General features: G+C 42.9%; 1 pseudogene; it reads right to left on the reverse strand.

Moving 5' to 3' along the window:
• Positions 1-339: 339 nt before the first annotated feature.
• LOC144313347 (bromodomain-containing protein 3-like) lies at positions 340-3467 on the reverse strand (annotated as a pseudogene).
• Positions 3468-14509: the final 11042 nt, after the last annotated feature.

A 14509-nucleotide genomic window follows, 5' to 3' on the forward strand; every position in this document is an offset into this window, starting at 1 on the left:
GAACTTCTCAAGTCTTTTTCTTTTCTCCCGTAAGTATCGCTCTGGTCCATTTTGTTTCTATTTTCATACTAGCAGTGTGTATGAAAAGTATAAGAAGAGACAATGATCCTCCCCTAGTCAACACCAAGTTTCCTTAGCAGCCCATGTCTCCTTGCCTTGCAGAACTTTACCATGTAGATAGTGAAATTTACATTAGATTTTCGTAGAAAATTGCTGAACCTTACAAAAAAGTCTCCTTTAGTTTAGTTTTTTTTTTTTTTTTTATCTTTTTTTTTTCAGTTGAGGTAAAAGTTTCAGTGTATGGAAAGCTGCGCGTGGCACACGCGCCCCCGTGTTCCCTCCCAGGAGCTCCCGAGGCCCCTCCCTCGGTGCCCACCCGCCTCTCCCCACCCCTGCAGAAGCCCGGACTGGAGCCCGCAGCACCTCCACAGTCCCCCCACCCTGCAGCAAGAGGTGACCCCAGCCGCGGGGCTGAGCTGGGGGGACAGAGACATCGCCTGTTTGCAAAGCTGACAGCCTTCGGTGCAGTACCATCTCAGAGAAACTTCCTTTCAAACTATGCTTTCTGGAGCTACAGACCAGGTTGGGCATAAGAAAGGGGCTTTGCAAGAAACTTCAGATCACATCTGACATGGTTTTCTACGGTCATCAGGTCAGCGTTTGAAGTTGCCGTCTCCAAGCAACTCAACTCAGTGAGGAAGGGAAGGCTTTATGCGGGTTCACACCTTCTCATAAAGCCTCACATACACACGAGAAAGATCTTAGACCTATTAAAGCCAAAACTGGAAGATTCCATAACACTGAGTTTATTTATCTTTTTTAATTTTTATTTATTTATGATAGTCACAGAGAGAGAGAGAGAGAGAGAGGCAGAGACACAGGCAGAGGGAGAAGCAGGCTCCATGCACCGGGAGCCCGACGTGGGACTCGATCCCGGGGCTCCAGGATCGCGCCCTGGGCCAGAGGCAGGCGCCAAACCGCTGCGCCACCCGGGGATCCCTGGATTCCGTAACACTGAGTTTTAAAGAAAACCTGCAGGCGCGGAACCAGAGCAGCAGATCAACCAGAGCAAGGGACACTGCAGAGTTCCGGCGGGTGCGACTTCGCTGGTTTTGTCCTGATGTGCGAGTCCAGCGCTCAGTCTGAGTCGCTGCAGTGGAGCTGGATCCGCCGAACTGCTGCTCCCGGACCGAGGAGCTGCTGCTGCTGAGCCGGGCGGCCCTCCCGAGGGCGCAGAGCCCGCTTTCTCCTCCTTGGCAGGCTTCTCGTTGTTCAGCTGCCCACGGACGTCCTGCCGCGCGTCTCCGACTCCTTCCTTTCCTGAGCTAACTCCTCCTTGGACTTGGCCGCCTGCTTCTTCCCGCTCGTGGAGAAAGGCTCCCTTTGCTTTTCCTGTCAACAACACTTGCTCCCGCACAGTGGTGGGTTTCAGAGGCTCAAAGTCAATCTCTCTCTGCCCAGGCCTGGGTCCCTGAGCGAGGGCTCCGGGACTGGATGAAGTGGACCCCGCAGCCCCGTGTCCCCGGGCAGCCGGGTGGTCTAGGCTGAGCTGGCGCCCTCGGCCTAGCTCACGGGCAGGCCTCGCTCCTCCTCTCCGGGTCGTCGAGGCCGATGCCTGCTTGCCGCCCTGCTTCGGCTGCCTGCTGGCCTGGCTGCGCTGCCGGCCTTCTCGGCGGGAGCCCTCTTCGGTTGGGCCTGCTTGGCGGCGGGGCCCCCTTGGCCTTCTCGTCCTCAGACTTGGCCTTGTGCCTCTCCGTGTCCTCGTCTTCGTCCGCGTCCTCCTCCTTCTCCTCCTTTCCCTTCGGCTCCTTCTTCCTCTCTGGCTTGTTCCCGGGCCCGCGACAGGGCGGCGAGCTGCTCCTGCACAGCCTTCAGCTGCTCCTGCAGCTCCGCCAGCCGGGCCCGCTCCTGCTCCTCCTCCTCCTCCTCCTCCTCTTCCTCCTCCTCCTCCTCCTCCTCTTCCTCCTCCTCTTCCTCCTCCTCCTCCTCCTCCTCCTCCTCCTCCTCCTCCTCCTCCTCCTCCTCCTCCTCCTCCTCCGAGCTCTCCTCGCTGCTGCGGCTGCTCTCGGCGCCCCTGCTCAGCACGGGGGCTGCGGGCGCAGGCAGGGCCGGCGCCTCCCCCGGCTCAGCCGGCATCTTAGCAAACCGCACCTCAAACACGGCCGCAGCTTCCTGGCCACGGCCACCACCTTGTGGCCTGGGGGTTGTACTGGTAACAGCTGGAGAACATGAACCGGGTGTCAGCAGCGAAGCCCTGCGCGTCTGGGCACTCGCGACTGTCCGTCTTCTTGACAGTGCTGAGGTCCATCGGGTGCTCGGTGACGTCGTGGTAGTCGTGCAGCTCCAGGGCCTCGGCGTCCACCGGCTGGAGAAGGGCCAGGCGCAGGCCGCACGCTTCTTGCACGGCCTGTCCTCGAGGCCGCTGTCACAGTGCCGCGAGTGCTCGGCAGCTCGCCCTTCCGGCCCGCATGCTGAGGCACCTCGCCGTCCTCTAGACCCTTCCAGGGCGGTGCGATGGGGCGGCCCCCACTCTCTCGCCGAGCCCCCACCTCGGCCTGCTTGGGGTCTGACGATGGCGGCGGCGATTCGCTCCGGCTCGCGGATGGAGTGGGCGTCGTGGTGGCTGCTTTCCGCTTTGCACCCTTTTCCTTGACGACAGGCGCTGTGGGAGGGGCCACAGGGATGGATGATGGGCGTCGAGGGAGGGGGTGGGGCGGCGGCGGGGGCGCAGGGACCGACGTGATGTTTGCGGTAATGGTTGGCAGAGGGGGGGCAGCAATGCCAGGCGTCTGGAGACAGTGGGGGGACGCTCTGGAAGGGGGTTGCTGGGGAGACAGAGGACACGGCCACCACTTGCTGCCCACCTGCACTCCGGGTTCCTGCGCCGCGTTCCGGCCTTTGCCCTTCGGAGCAGGGGGTAATAATTCAACTTCGTCCTGGGGCACCTGGGCCACTCTCTGCAGAAAAATTTTCTCTAAGGCTTGGGCCGTTAGCACTGTGTCGTCTGTGGGCTTGTTGTAAATGTAACAATTTGTAAACATGGTGTGGAAGTCCTGCATACATTCGCTGGCGCTCCAGTAATAATTATTTTCTAGGCTCTTCTGAATAGTCCCCATAGCCATCGGGTGTTTATGATTTTATGGTAATCGGGCAGGTTTAGCTTGATTGCATCCACGGGCTGGTAGAAGGGCCAGGCGAGCTGGTGATTCCAGGGCGTCTTTACCACCACGTTCTGCGCCTACTGCAGCTGCTTGGTCTTGCGGCCAGGCTTGGCGGGGTTGGAGACCTCCCGCGGGTTCCCCGGGATCCCCGCGGGCGCGACCGTCCTGGTGGTGGACATCCTCCGCGGCTCGCTCACTGGCCGTCACAGCAGCGGCTCAGGGAGGCCCTCGCTTCCACTGCGCTCCTTTTGGAGGCCTGACATCCCCTTTGTAGGCCCAGCCAGGCAGCACTTGGCCTCGGCGGCTCCGACGGCCGTCCCTCCGCTCCCTATATAGATTCTGGATAACAGTTCTTTACTAGATGGTTCTTTTGTAAATATTTTCTCAAACTCTGTGCTTTGTCTTCTTATTCTCTTGACATTGCTGTTTGCAGAACAGAAAATTTTAATGGAGTCCAGTGTATCAGTTATTTCTTTCATGGATTGTGCCCTGGTGTTGGATCAAAATCATAGCCATACCCAAGTTCACCTGCATTTTCTCCTACATTATCTTGCAGAGGTTTTATAATTTTGCATTTTATATTTAGAACTGTGATCTGAGTTTATATTTGTGAAGGATGTGAAGTCTGTGTCTGGACTCAGTATTTTTGCATGTGGTGTCCAGTTTTACATTATCATTTGTTGAAAATACTGTCCTTTTCTTTCACTGTGTTGTCTAGTCCTTTGTCAAGATCCATTGACTATATGAATCTCATTAACTTTTAAAAGGATGTGATAGAATGAATTTGAATAGCTAAGTGAACATAAATGGGAGGTTCCAAACAGAAGAAATGGACTGTGGTAAGGCATTAAAATGAGTGAGGAGGAAAGTAATCTTGATTTATTAAAGAAACTGTGATAGTTTGAGCTTATGTGCAAGAGAAGCATAGAGATTGTTGAGTATTAGCTTAACCATGGTAAGGATTATTATACTAAATAATACAAAAGCCATTTAAGGATTTTAATGCAATTGCATGAATTTTAAAGGTCTTTAAATGTTTATACTTTGGCAGTGTGTAGAATGTATTGAAGGGGAAAGTAGGGAAATAATGGTTTCAGTTGGGAGGCTTTAAGAGGAAAGGTAAGAGATTATCATGAACAGAAATGACATGGAAGAGATAGGTCATAATAAAAATTTAATAAGTAGAATAAAGAAACGCTTGGCTGAGTTTTGGGAGAAAGGGAAAAGGGATGTTTTAAGTAATACTCCTGAATTTTTATCTTGACTTATAAGATATAGAGTGGGGGGGGGGGGAGCAGGAGGGAGGGAGGAGATCATTACTTTTTTTTGACACTAATAAGAGAACAGTGCATTAGAGAAACAATATTTGGATTTATTGACATAAATAATTGAAGCTTTGATACTGTACTGGACTTACCTGGGTGAGAGGAAGGTCCAGTGTTCTTAACTAAAACTTTGACATGGCGGCACCACTTTAAATTTTCCATTCTAGCTGAAGTCTGAAAAATGAAGTCTCCTCTTTTCAAAGGAGAGAGGTTGTTAAGTGTAAATATAAATAAGGATAAAGGGTCAAATACTAAACCCTAAGGAGAAGCTCATAATTAAGGAAATGTAAGGAAAGATAAGCCTTTGGAAAAAAATTAGAAGTGGATGAACTATTAAGTAGGGTTGTTTTGGGATACCAGCAAATAGGTCTAACTCTTAAACAGAACCAAGAATTTGATGAAAATGAGAAAGGAGAAAATTTCATATTAGAAAAAGGAATGTCACTAGTGCTCGTTTTTTGAGTACCTGCTATATATCATGCATGATCTGAGATCCCACAGTAAGCAAAGATGCAGATATTCCTCTGCTCTCAGAGTCTGCTTCCTAACTGGGGAGAGACTGAACCTATAATAAATGAGTAAATTACATCTTTTTGAAGGGCATAATGCTGAAGGAAAAAAAAAGTCCTGGTAAGGGTAATGGGGAAATGATGTGGTTGGCAGAGAACTTTGCAAACTTAAATAGGGTGGTCATAGTAGATCTCAATGACACAGTGATTTAAAGCAAAGACTTGAAAAGATAAGGAAATAAATCTTAAGGCTATTTTAGGTAAAAGTGTTCCAGGCACAAAGAAGGAATTGAAAGGGGAGCATATTTGGTGAGTTGAGCAATAGCAAGGGGACCAGTGTGGCTGGAGGAGAGTGTTTATGGGGAAAAAATAATAGGATTTGAGGTTAAAGGAAGAAGCAACCCATCCAGAGCTACAGTCCTCAATCTTGGCTTCTTTGAAGAAGCTACATAGAGAGCTTCTAACACTCTGGATGCCATGACCAATTGGGTTACAATCATTGGGAGGTGGAACTCAGGCCCCCCATGTGACTATAACATGCAACCAAGGTTCACAATCTGTCTGCTAAGACCTTAGGAGTCTCTAAGAAAAACTTATGTTTGAATGTTTGAAGGAAAAGCTCAGAAGATCATTCCTGGTTGTATTACATTGGAGATGCCAGTTAGATATTCAGGAAAAGATGTATTTTTTAAATATATATTTTTAAAGATTTTATTTATGTGTGTGTGTGTGTGAGAGAGAGAGAGAGAGACAGAGAGAGAGAGAGAGAGGCAGGCAGAGACATAGGCAGAGGGAGAAGCTGGCTCCATGCAGGGAGCCCGATATGGGACTTGACCCCGGGGCTCCAGGATCACACCCTGGGCTGAGGGTGGTGCTAAACCGCTGAGCCACCTGGGCTGCCCAGAAAAAAATGTCTAATAGAGAATTAGATATATGAATCTGGAGTTCAAGGAAGAGGTTCAGGCTGGAGATACAGATTGGTGAGACATCAGCATAGAGATGACACTTAAATCCTGCAACTAGAAGAGTTCTCTAAAGTAATGAAGATAGAAGATCAAAGATCTAGAAACAAGGTCAAAGGAAGAACCAGCAGAGATGAAGAAAGGAACAATGAGGAAAGAAGGAAGGAAATTCAGAAAATTTACTGTCTTGAAAGGCAAGTTCTCAGTGTTTCAAGATAGTGGAAAACCTGGTTAACTGTCACATATTGCTGATAGACCAAGATGAGGACTGCGAATTGACTTCGGATACAATGTTATGAAGTAATTGTGGATCTTAGCAAGAGGAGAAAGCTTGATTGGAGGGAGCTCAAGAGAAAATTGGAAAGTTATAATTTTCATCAACCTCTAAGACTTCATTTAGGAAAACTGAGAAATGAGGTGGTGGCTCTTACATGAAATGGGGCCAAGAGAGTTTACCAACATGTTTCTCTAGACTTGTGGAAGAGGTGTGGAGAATAAAGAAGGATAGTGTGCGTGATGCAAGAGGGGGGAGGATTTTCTGGAGAGATGGAGTTGTTGAATAGCCAAGAGAGGATGTGACCCAGTATATGAGTAGAGAATGGCCTCTGCTAGGAACCCAAACAATTTATCTGTGGTAACACAGGAGTGATGGAGTATACAGGGGTAGACTCTGCAAGGTGGGGAGCTGTGGTGGTGATCACTATGGAAATTTTGCCTTGGAAACTAGGACTAATGGAGAAATAGAAGATTCTTGGGTGATACTAAAGACTCTGATAGTGGCGGGGGGAGAAGCACATTCCCCCCCTCCCTCACTGGATTAATGACTCCCAACTTGGACCTCTAGGGTCCTTCAGGAAAGAGGAGTCAGTAGGAGGCTACTGCAAATATTTCAAAAAAGCAAGTGACAATTGTATCTTTTCATCTCTTTTCACTTTTATTGAGAGATAGTTGACATACATCACTGAATGAGGTTTAAGGTATACATCATAGCGCCTTCCTTTCTTTAGTTTACCTAATTGTGAGAATACAATATATAATGCGTAAACAAAGTATGTATTAGTTGACTGTTTATGCTATTAGTAAGGCTTCCAGTCAACGGTAAGCTATTAAGAGTCTGCCTCTTAATTTTGGAAAGTCAAATTTTATATGCAGATTTTCAACTATGTGGAGGATCACACCTCGTTGTTCAGGAGTCAACCATATATGCCACAACTGTTCTAACCATTCCTCCATCATTGGACACTTCGATTGTTTCCCTGTTTCTGCTATTATAAATAATGCTGCTGTGTATCGGGAGGTTCATTTATCTTTTCTTGTGTTTTCAATTCCTTTGGATACATTCCCAGAAATGGACTGTAACTAGTTCTATTTTTAATTTTTGAGGAGCCTTCATTCTGTTTTCCACAGTGGCTGTACCAGTTTACAACACACACCGCCCCCAAGAGTGCACAAGGGTTCGCTTTCCTCTACATCCATACCAGCATTTGTTATCTTTTGTCTTTTGGATGATGGCCATTCTAACAGGCATGAGGTGGTATCTCATTGTAGTTTTAATTTGTATTTCCCTAATGACTAGAAGTGTTGAACATCTTTTCATATACCTGTTGCCTATCTGTGTATCTTTTTTTTGAAAAATGGTTATTAGGTTTTTTGCTCATTTTTAAATTGGGTGATTTTTCTGCCATAGAGTTATGTGCATTATTTATTTGGTTTGGCTATTAATCCCTTATCAGATATATGGTTTGTGAATATTTTTTCTCTGTTCTGTAGGTTGTCTTTTCAATTAGTTGATGGCTTCCTCAGGTGTGAAGAAACTTTTTAGTTTGATGTATTCCCACTTGTCTATTTTTTATTTTTTGGTTACATTTTAGGTGTGATTTCCAAAATATAATTACCAAGACCAGTGTCAAGGAGCTTTTATCCTGTGTTTTACTTCTAGGAGTTTCATGGTTTCAGGTCTCACAGTTAAGCATTTATTTAATTTTGAGTTAATGTTGTGAGTGGTGTAAGCTATGGGCCCAGTTTCATTCTTTTACATGTGAGTATCCATTTGCTGCAACATCATTTATTGAAGAGACAATTCTTCATTGAGCATTCTTGACTCGCTTGTCAAATATTTGTTGACCATATATGCTTGGATTTGTGTCTGAATTCCTTATTCCATTGTTCTCTTTGCTTCTGTGCCAGTACTCTACTGTTTTAGTGACCATGGCTTTATAATAAATATTTAAAAAATCAGGAACAATAATGCCTCATGCCTTGCTCTTTCTCAGGATTTCTTGCTTTTTTTTTTGGCTTCATATAAATTTTAGGGTTTTTTTTTTCTACTTTTGCTAAAAAAAAAAAGCCACTGGAATCTCAATAGGGACTGCATTGATCTATAGATGGTTTTTGGTAGTATTGACATTTTAATAATAGTGATTCTTGCAGTCCAGGAACATAGGATACCTTTCCATTTTTTAAAAGACTTTATTGATTTATTCATGAAAGATACAGAGAAAGAAACAGAGACACAGGCGGAGGCAGAGGGAGAAGCAGGCTCCATGCAGGGAACCCAACGTGGGACTTGATCCTGGGTCTCCAGGATCACACCCTGGGCCGAAGGCGGCACTAAACTGCTGAGCCACCTGGGCTGCCCTATCTTTCCATTCATTTATGTCTTCTTCAATTGCTTTCATCATTGTCTTACAGTTGTTAGCATAGATCTTTCACTTCCTTAAATTTATTCCTAAGTATTTTATTGTTTTTCATGCAATTATAAATTGGATATGTTTCTTTATTTCCTTTTCAGAAAATTTGTTATTATAGAAATTTTATTTTGTATGTCAATTTTGTGTCTTACAACTGGGCTCAATTTGTTGATTATTTTAACAGTTTTTTGGTTGAATATTTAGGATTTTCTCTATACAAAAACATGTTATTTGCAAACAGAGACCATTTTACTTCTACCTTTTGAATTCTGATGCCTTTTCTGTTTGTTGACTAATTGCTCTACCTAGGACTTTTAGTACTATATTGAAGAGGAGTGGTGAGAGTGGGCACCTTATCTTGTTCCTGATTTTGGAAGAAAAGCTTTCAACCTTTCACCATTGAGTGTGACATCAGCTATGGGCTTGTCAATATGGCCTTTATTATTTTGAGGCATGTTACTTCCATACCTCATTTGTTAACTGTTTTTTTCATGAATGACTGTTGGATTTTGTCAAATGCTTTTTCTGTGTCTATTGAGATGATAATAGGATTCTTTTCTTTCACTCTATTAATGTGATGTATCACATTGATCAATTTCCATATTTTGAGCCATCCTTTCATCCCAGGGATAAATCCAAGTTGATTATGGTGAATGGTCCTTTTAATAGGCTGCTGATATCTTTTCTAGTATTTAGCTGAGAATGTTCACATTTATAATCATCAGGGATGTTGGCCTATAGTTTTCTTTTTTAGTAGGGTTCTCATCTGTCTTTCAGCATGAAGATAGTGCTGACCTCATAAGGCTTATTGGGAATGTTCTCTGCTTTTTTTGTTTTTTTGGAGAAGTTTGAGAATATTGGTATATTAATTCTTAGAAGTTTGGTAAAATATACCAGTGAAGCCATCTGGTTCTAGACTTTTCTTCATAGGAACTTCTTTTTCTGTTTTTTTTTTTTTCTTTTTTCTTTTTTCTTTTTCTCTTTCTCTTTCTTTCCTTTGTTCTCTGTTTCCTTCCTTCCTTCCTTCCTTCCTTCCTTCCTTCCTTCCTTCCTTCCTTTCTTCCTTTTCTGATTCACTCTCCTTACTAGTAATTAGTCTATTTATTTTCTATTTATTCCTGACGCCATTTTAGTAAGTTGTATGTTTCAAAGACTTTTTTTATATCTTCTCAGTTGTCATTTTCCTGGTGTATAGTTGTTTGTAGTAACCTTGTATGAATTTTTGTACCTTTGTGGTATTCATTGTAATATCTCCCTTTTCACTTATAATTTTGTAATTTGACTTCTTTTTTTTTCCTGTTAAAATGTATCAATTTTGTTTATCTTTTCAAAGAAACAACTCTTAGTTTGGTTAACTTTTCTATTGTTTTTAATTTCTCCATTTCATTTATTTCTGCTCTAATCTTCATTGTTTTCCATTTTCTTTGCTAACTTTGGGCTCAGTTATTTTCTGGTTCATTAAGGATAGAGTTAGGTTATTTATTTGGAATATTTCTTGCCTTTTAATGTAGACATTTATTGGTATGAACTTTCCTCCTAGAAATGCTTTTGCTTCACCCCTTAATTTTTGTAATGTTTCCATTTTCATTTGTCTCAAGGAACTTTTATTCCCCCCCATTTTTTTTTTTGATTCATTGATTGTTCAGGAATGTGTTATTTAATTTCTGAGTATTCATGAATTTTCCTGTTTTCCTTATTTTCAACTTCTATTGTCTTTTTTTTAAAAAAGGTTTTATTTATTTATTTATTCATGAGAGAGAGAGAGAGAGAGAGAGAGATGCAGAGACACAGGAGACGGAGAAGAAGGCTCCATGCAGGGAGCAGCATGCAGGACTCAATCCCAGGTCTCCAGGATCACGCCCTGGGCTGAAGGCGGCGCTAAACTGCTGAGCCACCCGGGCTGCCCTCAACTTCTTTTCACATCACTGTGGTCAGAAAAATATTTGATATGGTTTTAATTTTCTCAAATTTGGTACGGCCTGTTTTATGGCCTACCATATAGTCTATCCTAGACAATGTTCCATGTGCACTTAAGAAGAATGAGTTTGGTTGTTATTGCACAGAATGTTTTGTATACGTCTAAGTCCATTGGGCCTCTAGCATTGTTCAAATCTGCTATTAACTTATAGATTCCTTGGATAATCTACTATTGTTGAGCGTAACATGTTAAAGTCTTTAACTGTTATTGTATTAGTGTTTATTTCGTCTCTTACCTCTGTTCTTTTTTGCTTTATTTATTCGGATGCTTTGATGTTGGTTCCATAAATATCTAGTTGTTATATCTTGTTGATGTGTTGACCTTTTTATCATTAAATAATGACCTTTTTGTTCTCTCTTTTTATAATTTTACTTTGTTTTTTTTCTTTTTTTCACATATTTTACTTATTTACTTGAGAGAGGGAGGGAGAGCATGAGTAGGGGTAGAGGGAGAGGGAGAAGCAAATTCCCTGCTGGGGACCCTGGGGATCATGACCTGAGCCCAAAGCATACACTTAATTGACCGAGCCACCCAGGTGCCTCTCTTTTTTATGATTTTAAAGCCTCTTGGTTTGATATAAATGCAGCTATTCCTGCTTTTTTTTCCCTCATTACCATTTTCTTGAAATATCTCTTCCTTTCCCTTTAGTTGCAGTCTATGTGTGTCTTTGAGGCTAAAATATTAGGTCTTTCTTTCTTTCTCTTTTAAATTCATTTAGCTATTCTGTCTGTCTTGGTTGGAGAATTATTTACATTTAAAGTAGCTATTGATAGATCAGGACTTATTTTTGCCCTTTAAAAACTTGCTTTTGGGATGCTGGGTGGTCTGTGGTTGAGCATATGTCTTTGGCTCAGGGCGTGACCCTAGGGTCCTGTGATCGAGTCTTGCATCTGGCTCCCCATGGGGAGCCTCCTTTTCCCTCTGCCCATGTCTCTCCCTCTCTCTCCATGTCTAAATGTTTTCTAGTTGCTTTGGAGATGTATTGTTCCATGTTTTCTTTTTTGTTTTAATGTATTTTGGTACTAGTATCCTTTGCCTTCTTTGTCCTGTTCTTTTGTGTGATTGCTACAATTTTTTCCTTTGTGGTTTTCATGGGCTTACATAAAACATCTTAAAATCACAAACCCTATTTTAAGCTGATAACAACTTTACTTCCTGAAATTCCTAAAGTTGATACTTCTACTTCTTCTCCCTCTCATATTTTAGGTAATTTCTTATAAAATTTACATATTTTTGTATTTGTAACTAATAACAATTACTGTAGTTATTGTATTTTTACTACATTTATTTTAACTTTTAAACTAGAGTTGTAAGTGAATGATGTACCACCATCACCATATTACAGAATCTAACCTTAACTGTTTACTATTACCAGTCAGTTTTATACTTTCTTTTTTTAAACTTTATTTATTTATTCATGAGAGACACAGAGAGAGAGAGGCAGAAACATAGACAGAGAGGTAGGCTCCATGCAGGGAGCCTGATGTGGGACTTGATCCCGGGACTCCAGGATCATGCCCTGGACCACAAAGGCAGACGCTCAACCACTGAGCCACCCAGGCATCCCTATACTTTCTTTTTATATTTTTATAAGGCTTATGTTTTACTTTTACTCAGAATTCCCTTAATTCCCTTAGTGTTTCTTAGAAGGCAGGTGTAGTGGTAATGAACTCCCTCATCTTTTGTTTGGAAAAGTCTTTATTTCTCCATTTCTAAAGGACAGCTCTGCTGGGTATAGAATTCTTAATTATTCTTCAATATTTTGAATATGTCATCCCATTTTGTCCTGCCCTAAAAAGTCTTTGTTGAGAAATCTGCTTATAGTCATAGAAGTTCCCGTGTATGTACTTTTCTCTTTTTTCCTTAATGCTTTTAAAATGGTTTCTTTGGCTTTGACAATTTAATTGATCCTTCTTGGTACAGCTTTTTTCAAAGTCAGCCTATTTCAGGTACAGCCTTTTTCAAAGTCAGCCTATTTCAAGTCTTTTGAGCCTTATGGTTCTGTATGTTCATTTCTCTTCCCAGGTTTGGGAAATGTTTAACCACTATTGCTTTCAGTTTGCTTCTGCCCTTTCTCATTCTCTTTTCCTGGAATTCCCATTGTATTTATGAGTCCCTTAGGATTTTTTCACTCTTTCTCATTTTATCTTTTTGTTTCTCTGACTGGATAATTTTTCTATGTCTTATATTTTTAGGTCACTAATTCTTTCCTTCTGCATGGCTAAGTGTACCTTTGAAATTCTATTAACTACTTCAGCTCAATTACTATTTTTTTTTTAACTCTAGGATTTCTCTTTATTTCTGGGTTTGTTGTTTTTTTTCTGGTTGCTATTTCTTTGTCAAACTTCTTGTTGTTTTCACGGATTATTTTCCTAATTTCATTTAATTGTCTACATGTTATTGTAGTTACCTAAAGTTAAGAAAATTATTATAAATCTGATAGTTCCTAGATCTTCATTTTTTTTAGGGTCAGTTTTTAGAACTTTATTAGATTCCTTTTTTTTAAGATTTTATTTATTTATTTATGAGAGAGAGAGAGAGAAAGATGCAGAGACACAAGCAGACTGCATGCAAGGAGCCTGATGCGGGACTTGAACCTGGGAATCCAGGATCACACCCTGAGCCAAAGGCAGGTGCCCAACCACTGAGCCACACAGGTGTCCCTATTAGTTTCCTTTGATGGTCTCATATTTACTTGGATTTTGTTATCTTTGATTTCTTACATTGGTATCTGCACACTTGAATAATTTGGCTCCTCTTCTAGACTCTATAGATTTGCTTTGGCAGAGATAGATCTTCAATAGTCACCTCAGTTTAGGTCACTGGGCAGGTGGTACCCGCTATTATGGTCTAGTTTTTGGCAAGGCAACTTTCCAAGCTCTAAGTTTGGGTATAGGGAAAGAGGTGGAAATCTGTAGGATGCCCCCCCCCCCCAGTTGCATGAATTTTCCATCTGGCTTACTAGATGGTCTGGACTGGGTACTATATTTAGTAGACAGGGCTGTAAATTCATTTCCCTTCACTGGCAGGGGAGGACCCAGTGTCCGCATGGCTCATTTGAGGGTACCTGAATCAACACAAGAGTGTGCACTGAATTTCTTGGTCATCTGCTCTGCAGATGTAGAAAGCCATGGGCTGTTCTCTCTTTTCAAGTGCAGCTAGAAGCAGAGCTTTTGGATGGCCTGTACAGCAGCTTCCCATGTGGTCTTGTTAGGTTCCCAGGTCACAAAAGCTGAAGGCTATATTAATATAATTGGGGCCATGAATTAGTTTCTCTGCCCAGGAGCAGTGGGAGGGGCACCTTTAAAGGCAATAAAGCTCTTTGTGTGTTATCTTATCCTGACCTGTGTCCCAAGTTCCCTGGCCAAATATGAGCCACTGGCTTTGTTCTGCTCACTGTTGTATATGCCTGTCTGTCTCTTGGCTACAGTATTGCTGGCTTTTTGTAGCTCCCTTTTTTCACCAGCCCTTCTGGTCAGGTGGGGCTGGGAGATGCTATCCTCAGTGGTGGGGCTGTTTTAGTTCCCTTTTCTGAATGGGATGGAGAGGTGCTGCTCCAGGCTTCTCTGCTTTTCTGTCTTTTGACTCAGTAAGAGCCAGAAGCTACTCTCTACCTTGGCTATGAGTTAATTCCTCTGCCTAGGTACAGCAGGCCACCCCTCGACACCTGGTACTGGGTTTGCTCTAGACAGTTAGCTCTGCCTTTCTGCTTATTGGCTTACACATTGTTGGTTACAGAGCTTCCAGATATCCTTGCCAGCCCTTCTGGTCAGATGGGGCCTGGGAGCCACAGTGAGTGTGGCTGTGTTTCAGGTTACTTGCTTGGGGTGGGGTTGGGAGGGGTGCATCCTGGCCTTGCTCACATGTTCCCCAAACGAGTTTTT

The sequence above is a fragment of the Canis aureus genome, chromosome 5 (genome assembly GCF_053574225.1).
Source record: "Canis aureus isolate CA01 chromosome 5, VMU_Caureus_v.1.0, whole genome shotgun sequence".
Classification (NCBI taxonomy): Eukaryota; Metazoa; Chordata; class Mammalia; order Carnivora; family Canidae; genus Canis; species Canis aureus.